This window comes from Rattus rattus, chromosome 14 (assembly GCF_011064425.1).
Source record: "Rattus rattus isolate New Zealand chromosome 14, Rrattus_CSIRO_v1, whole genome shotgun sequence".
Taxonomy (NCBI): domain Eukaryota; kingdom Metazoa; phylum Chordata; class Mammalia; order Rodentia; family Muridae; genus Rattus; species Rattus rattus.
The window spans coordinates 28,013,870-28,023,191 of record NC_046167.1 but is presented as its reverse complement, the minus strand read 5'-3'; positions in this window follow the sequence as shown (position 1 = coordinate 28,023,191).

Sequence of the window (9,322 nt, the reverse complement as noted above, 5' to 3'; positions counted from 1 at the left end):
GAGGTAAGAAAACTGTCAGAGTGAAATCACAGTTCTCACCTTAGAGGTGAGTAAGAGCTTGCTCACTTGCACATTCTCTTTTTCCCTCCCCCTCTCTCTCCCTCTCTTCCTCTCCCTCCTTCCCTCCTTCTCCCCCTCCCCTCCTCTCCCTCCCTTCCTCTCTCTCCCTCCCTCCTTCTCTCATTCCCTCTCTTCCTTCCCCTCTCCCTTTCCTGTACCAGTCTTGTCTGCATGTAAGTATGTGCACCTCAAGTGTATGAAGTGCCCTCAGAGGCAGAAGAGGGCATTGGACCCCTGGAACTGGAGTTAAAGGCCGTTGTGGGTCCTAGGAATCAAACTTGGATCCTTTGGAAGAACAGCCAGATCTCTTAATGACTGAGCCATCTACCCAGCTAAAGATAGCTTATTCTTGTTATGTAAATAACCTTAACCCATGTTTCTAGATCATATGAATGTGAATGATCTAGAAACATGGATTAAAGTTGTTGCCAAAGACATGTTCTGCAATGGACCAGGTTACATGAAAATTTATTAGTTACACAACAAAGACTGTCCAAATTAAGGCATATACCAGATACATTGTCATATTATAGCAAAACAGGCAAACTATTACAAGTGTTAAATGCTGTCTGCTGCCATTCTTAGGTTTGGGTAAGTAGAGGTTAGTGGCCTGTTAAGAAAGCATTATAATGGTTTTGAGAATGACAATGATGTTAGGTCAGATATAGGTGTGGTTGTTAAATGGCTTTCCAATGAGCTAAAAATGGCCAAGATAATTTTTCTCTGGTCTGTAACATTTACATTCTCCACAATCAAGAAATTCAGTCATTTGACCTGTAGAATCTGACATAGTTGTGACTTTTTTTTCTGAGAATTTCCTCTGTTGGCCAATTGTTGCTGTAAAAATATAAAAAATGTATTGTGGTCTTTTACCCACTAGGTCCTGTACCTCGGTGCCCAGATATCTGCTAGATATCTTGGCAGAAACACATCCAGCCGCACACTTTCCTACACTCAAACCCTCACATAAAAGAACACACAAGGGGCTGGGGATTTAGCCCAGTGGGAGAGCGCTTACCTAGGAAGCGCAAGGCCCTGGGTTCGGTCCCCAGCCCCGGAAAAAAACAAAAAAAAAAAAAAAAAAAGAACACACAACACAATAATCTTTGACCCAATTGGTAAGATATAATTGCCCACTTAAACATACAAAGCCCGGTACCACCCATCCCTTAAGAACATTGATAACAACCTGTAAATACACAGAGCAGAATCTTAACATCACCTGCCATGGCTTCTCCCCTCTCTCCGTCTTCTCTCCTTCTCTCCCCTGTCTCCTCCCCTTCCTTCAAACTTCTCTCCCGCCCATCCTTTCTTCTCCTCCAATGACAGGCCTCCTTCTATCCTGTACCTGCCCCTCACCAGTACTTTACAAATTCAATGGAGAGGTGGTTCTGGTGAAGTCACCTGAGTTCTGAGTCCTTGACTAGACAGCTGTCCTTGGGGCAGTAGAATTAGCATCAAAATACAGTAACTTCAGGACAAACCACAACAGCCAATCACATTATATCTATGTGGGAGCCATTCTTTTATGCCTAATGGTGCTGGAAAAGGCTTGCTCTTAGAGTTTGCTATAAAACAATGGAGCTGGGTAGGCAGCAAAGCAGTCTTCAGGAGAGAGCAATAGCTGCCCATGTTGTGTACGAACAAATCCCTAGGTCATATCAAATTTATGAGCTATTATGATAGGGTCTGATCTTTCTTTTTCCTGACCTCTGTATCTGACTTCACATTCACCTGTGACATAGTAGGAATATTAGGTAATAGTATAGTAATCAAGAATACAGTATGACCTAAAGAAGTAAAAATATCTAGGGGAAGAAGCATTTTAACCCCTCACCACCCACAATCAGATTGACTCTGTCTCCACTTGTGTCTACGGTTATTTGTATTCTGTAAAATATTTTATTTGATGTTAGGAGGATAAGTTGTTATCTTTTAATTCATAATCTTCTCCTAGGTAGTTTGATTCCATAGCTATACTCTTCTGTGGTGGCTAGTTCTAATTTTTAGAAAAAAATTTTAAATAAATTATCATAACTTCTGGTGATACATAATTTTGTAACTGTCTTAGGGTCTTATTGCTGTGAACAGACACCATGACCAATGTAAGTTTTATAAAGGACAACATTTAATTGGGGCTGGCTTATAGGTTCAGAGGTTCATTCCATTATCATCCAGGCAGGCATGGTGCAGGAGGAGCTGAGTTCTACATCTTCACCCAAAAGAAGCCAGGAACAGACTGAGCATCCTCAGGCAGCTAGGAAGAGGGTCTCCAAGCCCACCCCCACAGTGACACACTTCCTCCAACAAGGCCACACCTTCTAATCGTGCCACTCCCTGGGCCAAACATATGTAAACCATCACAGTAACAAACTTTATTCTGTTAGCACATTAGGTTCCAAGATGGAAATTTAAATGGATAGTCATATTACAGAAGAAATCAGAAATCCTAGTATCCCTTTAAATTTTTTAAAACAAAATATATCCTTTCTCAGATATCAAATAGTGACAGAGATGAAAAGATTAAACTTGTGAGAACTTAGGTTTTTCCATAGATTTTTTGAACATAGCCAAGTCATATTTCCTTTTTTCTAATCAGATAAGAAACTGGAACCCCAATAGAATTAATCTTGCAATATTGTCATTTACTTTCATTGGCAAAATATAAATATTATTCAATTAAAAGTTCTGGGTAATTACGACACTCTGATGACTCAATCAACAAAAACGAACTTTAAAAAAACACACACAACAAGCTTTGTTATCATTGGAAACTTTTGTACAATTGAAATACAAAGGGTCAACCCAGAGCTGGAGAAGTTTCAGTGTAGGAGTTCTTGAAGCTTTTAATTTGTTAAATGTAACATTTTAATATCTGCAGTGACGCAGTTAACCACTTGGCTGGATCCAGATCTATCTCCTTTCTTAGTGGGAAGCAGTGCTTTACCCTCTCCACACATTGGTATTTAAAATAAAGGTATACCCAACATGGAGCTCCTTTTGGAAACTTATGGTTTCAGCAATTTAAAAGTGGTATATTGAAGTCCAAATCACACCATATGATGAGAAAATTGCTTTATGAAGGCCATGAGATTTGAACCATTTAAATACGCATTTATGAGTTAAGTAAAACAAGATCTTGGTAAGCTGTCACGGTAAAACACCATCATTTGTCATTTTACCAAAAGCACCACTATTTCTCACAATAAGAAAACATACTAAGGAAAAATGTAAAAATCTCATGTAAAAATAAGATAAATATAAATATGAAAGGATTTAGAGGTATACGAGGTGAGTATCAGTGGTGAGGCATGAGTCCATGTAGACATGCTTTCACAAGTTGGCACAAGCTTGAAGTAAGAAATCTAAGGAGTTTGTGTACTTAAGTTTTATAGTTAGATGTACCCAGTAGAATCCTTTTCCTCCAGGCTGAAGAGCTTTAAAAGAAATACTTTAAACATTTTTAATTACTATGTGTCTGCATATTTGTGTGTACATGAGTGGAGGTGCTTGTGGAGGCCAGAAAAGGGTATCAGGCCTCTGTGAACCAGTTGTAGGCAGTTGTAACAACCTGACATGGGTGTTGGAAACTGGATTATGGTGTTAACTGACTTTAATATCTATTTCTGTATATACATGTATGTATGTATGTATGTATGTATGTATGTATGTATGTATGTATGTATGTATGTGTTTTTCATGACAGGGCTTTTCTGCATAGCCTGAAATTGACTCTGTAGACCAGGCTGGTCTCAAACTCAGAGATCTCCTGTCTCTGTTTCTGGAGTGCTGGGATTCAAGGTGTGCACCAGAGGCTGGAGAGATGGCTCTTCCAGAGGTCCTGAGTTCAATTCCCAGCAATCACCATGGTAGCTCACAACCATCTGTAAAGGGATCTGATGCCCTCTTCTGGTGTGTCTGAGGACAGCTACAGTGTACTTGTATATATAAAATAAGTCTTAAAAAAAAGGGGGGTGCATTACCATTGCCAAGTTGATTAAGTTTTTATTTTTTTAGTTTTTATTTTTATTTATTCTTCTTTCATATATTACATCCCAGAGTTTACCCTCTCTTCTCTCATTCCAGTTTCTCCTCCCCAAATCCTCTATTTCCCTGAATTTTAATATTTTTAACTATGGTAAACTAATATATGTGTATCTTTCTATTAATTCCAGTCTTTTGTAAACCTTTTAACAATATAATTAACCTTATCCTCTTAGGTTTTTTACCCTTCTCTGTTAAAAGCTCCTTTACTTTAGGAAAGAAAATTTACCATAAAAACCTCCATATTAATACCATGAGACAAAGAAACAAAATAAGGACATTTATTAACTTAATCCAAATTGCATTTGTGGCACAAGGTGACCGAGGGCAACCGCTCACATATAGTTGAGGCTCTTGCAGGACTAGGCAGACTTCACTGCTGCTTAGGGTTTTTAGTTTTTACTTTTTATATTTTAAAGTTTACGTGTATGGGTGTTTTGTCTGCATGCATGAATATGCATCACACGCATGTAGTACCCACAGAGGGCAGAAGAGGATGTTGTATTCTTGGATTTGGATTTACAGATTGCTGTGAACTACTGTGTAGGTGCTGGGAATCGAACCTGGATCAGCCAGAGCACTTAACCACTCAGCTGTCTCTCTAGCTCCTGCCTAGATTTAAAAAAAAGATTAAAAAAAAAGAAAGAAAGAAAGGAAGGAAGGAAGAAAATAAGATTCTTTACTATTTTTTTTAATCTTTGAAGACCCTGAAAGTTACAGAACGTTAAGTTCTAGGAGGGCCTAGCTGAGGTACCAGATGATTTTGAACAATTATTTTACTTTAGTAGAAAAGGCAGAGAGGAAACACAGCTAAATTTCTTCATGTTAACCCTTTAATTAGTTTTGGATACAAAAGCTTTCTGTTCCTCTGAAAAAACTAAGGGGGTTAGCAAATAGTTTTATTCACTAGGCTAAACCGGAGTCTCTGTTGAAAACAGTGGCTGCAGACTAAATCTACAATATTTGTATACCTAAGTGGTTTTTTTAAAGCATATTTTATAAAATATATTCTACAACATTACATCATGTTAAATATGTCAGAAACCTACTCATATAACATTCTATTACATGCAACAGAAGAACATTTTCTGCAAAGATAAATATATATTTAACTTTTCAAAAATTATTATTATGCTGTATATGTGAGTGGGATAAAAGAATGCCATTGTGCATGTGCAAAGGTCAGAGAACAACTTCTGGGAGACATTTTCCTCTCTCCTTCCACTGTGCTTCTGATAGAATTCAGGTATCTCAGGCTTGCACAGCACAAGCTTTTATCTGTTGAGCTATCTCACCATCCGTAAATCATCAATACTGAGTCTAATGACTTAATGGATATAGAGATTCTTAAATCCAATACTGTCTTTTTATAAACAATACTAGTTTTACTCAGATAACTTTAGCATATATATATGTATATATATATATATAACTATTAAAATATCTAATTTTGTAACATTTATAACAGAATGCACTAACTCTTAAGAATGAATTAATGTTGAGTAAAGCTTTGGTTTACTTACTATTGCAAAGATAAACAGCATGACCAGAAGATCTTGGAATGGAAAGGGTTTCTTCAGTCTTGTATGTTGTTTTATGTATGTTGTTTTTGTTTTGTTTTTTTGTGGTCTTTGTTTTTTTGAGGCAGGATCTCATTATGTAGTTTTTACTCTTCTGTAATTTGATATGTAGACCAGGCTGTCCTTGAACTCACAGAGAATTCTGCTTGCCTTTGCCTCCCAAAGTCTGGGATTAAGTTTTTTTTTTTTTTTTCTTTTTTTTCGGAGCTGGGGACCGAACCCAGGGCCTTGCGCTTGCTAGGCAAGCGCTCTACCACTGAGCTAAATCCCCAACCCCACTGAGCTAAATCCCCAACCCCTGGGATGGGCCTTTTCATTTCAACCATAAATCAAGAAAATGCCCCACAGACTTGTCTACAGGCAATTTATAGAGGTAGCTTCTCAACAGAGGTTCCCTCTTCCCAGATGACCCTAGTCTGTATCAGGTGAGAAAAAAATAACTACCACAAGAGACGACTTTATTTTTAAATAGCAAAAGTAGCAAGCTCAACCTAAAAAAAAATGCATATTTCATATGCAAAGCCCAGAAGCATGTAAAGGTGTCTCTACATATAAGCATACATACATACATATCTGGTTCTTTCATTTCTTTTTAAATCTTATAAATTTATATTTTAAGTTTACCTAGAAAAGAGCATCGTAGAATTTTCTTGAGCATTTAATAAGAGTATGTTTTAACAATTTAGTCAATCATTAAGCATAAGATATTAGTTATCTCTCCTGTAAACCTGTAGTAAATATTTTTTGTAGTTTTTCCAGAACTAACATTTGAAAATGCCAGATCTAAATCATTCTATCAAGTAACTCAAAATTAACATTGCAATACCTATAATTTTGTTAGTTCTGACTGAGGTAGTCTTTGTGTAACTCAGATTTTACAGTTGACTCTCAGTTTTCTTTTTTTCCTTTCTTGATAAGTTTTCTCCTAAGAGAGTTGCAGAAGGAAAGGGACAATAACAGTCCATATACATTAATGCCATAATTCTAAATTAAGAAATTATCCTAAAAATGTTTATACACACACACACACACACACACACACACACACACACACACACACGAAGTACATCTTGCTGCTCAGCAGTGTTCAGAAAATTTATGGGCTGGTTTAGACTAAAACCACCACCGAAGAAAAAAACTCAACTCCCAGAATGCATGTCATAAATTCCATAAGCACAATTAGACCATCATTCACAGAAATACAGTAGAAATGTATGTAGCATGTGTGAAAGAAAAGGTGAACACATGAAGCTTGTTATGTGGACTTCAGTCCTATCTATTTTTAACAGTGGCTTGGTAGAAGGGGTTGCACTTACAAATGGAGATTTCTAATTGATGTCAGAAAACACTTTATTGTGCAGGTAGGGTGACTCAAAGTTCCTTGTAAATTTCACCAAATGTGACTCCGTTTTTCAGCCCAGATGTGAAAACTTAGGTTCCTTAAAATTTTCTTTAGTTTGACTGTCTGTAGATTTTTCTTATTTACAGATGGTTCTGAGCCACCATGTGGTTGCTGGGATTTGAACTCAGGACCTCTGGAAGAGCAGTCAGTGCTCTTAACCACTGAGCCATCTCTCCAGCGATTTTTCTTATTTACAATCCTGATTTTTTTTTTGGACAGACTGACCTCTCATTTTAGACTTGACTAACCTCAAACTCAGAAATCTTGACTGCCTGTCTCCTAGGATTAAAGGTGTACACTACCGTGTCTGATCTCTCTTTATGTTTATTCAAGGATAACATAAAATCTGTCCCCTAGACATAGATCTAGCTCCGTTTGGGCATCTCTAGAGAAGAGTGGGATGTGCTGGTGATGAGGTAGCTCCAGGTTTTCTAGTGGAGGGCAGGAAAACAGAAACAGGTGACTAGAAGTCTGAAAAATAATGCACCTTACAACTTCTCTTTATTTGACAGTCTATACAATTTTTATTTATTTTATTTATATGAGAACACTGTAGCTGTCAGACACACCAGAAGAGGACATCGGATCCCAGATGGTTGTGAGTCACCATGTGGTTGCTGGGAATTGAACTCAGGACCTCTGGAAGAGCAGTCAATGCTCTTAACCGCTCAGCCATTTCTCCAGCCCACATTTTTATTTCCAATCCTTTAATATATTTCTTGAATTCTGGTAGTTTTCTAAACTCTCTTATTAACCATTTCTGAGCTGTCTTATCGTTTCTTATTGGATGCACTTAATTCTGAATAAAGCAGACTGCTCAGTGACCATTAGAACCTTCTACACATAATAAATTGCTCAGTTAGCACCTATAATTCTACTGCACAAGACAGCGCAGACTGTGTAGTTACCGGCTATAATATTACTACACAGACCTTGTTTAGAGTGCAAACACCCAAACCAACCAGCCAAATGGAAAGAAGAAAGAAAAAAAAAAAAAACCTAGTTACAGAACGAGGAAAGGCTGTAACCAATGTATTGGTGTGGACAAGTAGGAAGTTACAGCACAGGAGAGGAATCTGTGCTACCCATACACTATCTGCTACAGTTCTTAGATTTGGGATTAATGGAAGCTAATTTTAAAGGTCTTAATTGTCACAAAAATATTAGGTCAGACACAGGAGTGAATAATGACTGGCTTTCAAAGCACCTAAAATTAGCCCAGATAATTTCTCTGGTCTGCAACATTTTCACTCTCTGTAAGCAGTCATTTGGCCCTGAGGAGTCTCTAGAACAGGTGCAGCTTCTAGTCAGCGAGGTGGGTAGGGTGGGGGTGGGGGTGTGCTTCAGTTTATAAAACCCTAGGATTGGGATTACAAGTGAGTGCCTCCCCACCCAGTTCTCTTCTGTTCTTTTAAAAAATACAAAAGGAATTAGAAAACTCCTTCTTGGGGCTGGAGAGATGGCTCAGTGGTTAAGAGCAGTAACCACTCCTCTTCCAGAGGTCCTGAGTTCAATTCCCAGCAACCCATTGGTGGCTCACAACCATCTGTAATGGGATCTGATGCCCTCTTCTGGTGCATTGGAGTTAGCTACTATGTATTCACATACATAAATAAATCTTTAAAAAAAACTTCCTCTTGAGATTTCCATAATTTTGTTATTTTTCTATTAAATAGCTTTTCACTTAAATATTTTCAGACATCTAACAGGTAGCTTTGATTTTAGTGTAAAATGATAATCATGTATAGGAAATGGTGTAAAAATAGGTTAAGTGCCAGTTGCAGGTATTGGATCCTGGGCACTCTAGGCTTTAGGGGTGAAAAAGTGTGATGATTTTCTCAGAAAAATCTCAGGAAAGATCTTCTTGACAAGGTGAAATTTAAGCAAAGCCTACAAGAGGGCTAATATGTAACTTTAATCTTTTCAAATCCTTTTTTTTTTTTAAGATTTATTTTTTATACATGAGTACACTGTAGCTGTTTTCAGATACATCAGAAGAGGGCATCAGATTCCATTACAGATGGTTTACAGATGGTTGTAAGACATCATGTGGTTGCTGGGATTTGAACTCAGGACCTCTGGAAAGAACAGTCAGTGCTCTTAACCACTGAGCCATCTCTCCAGCCCCCAAATCCTATTTTTAATGATGGTTCTTAAATGCTTTAACCTCCCTTGTAGCCCACCACCTACCAGAGGTAGTGGAAAAGAAAGGATACAGAGTGGGGGTGGGGAAGTG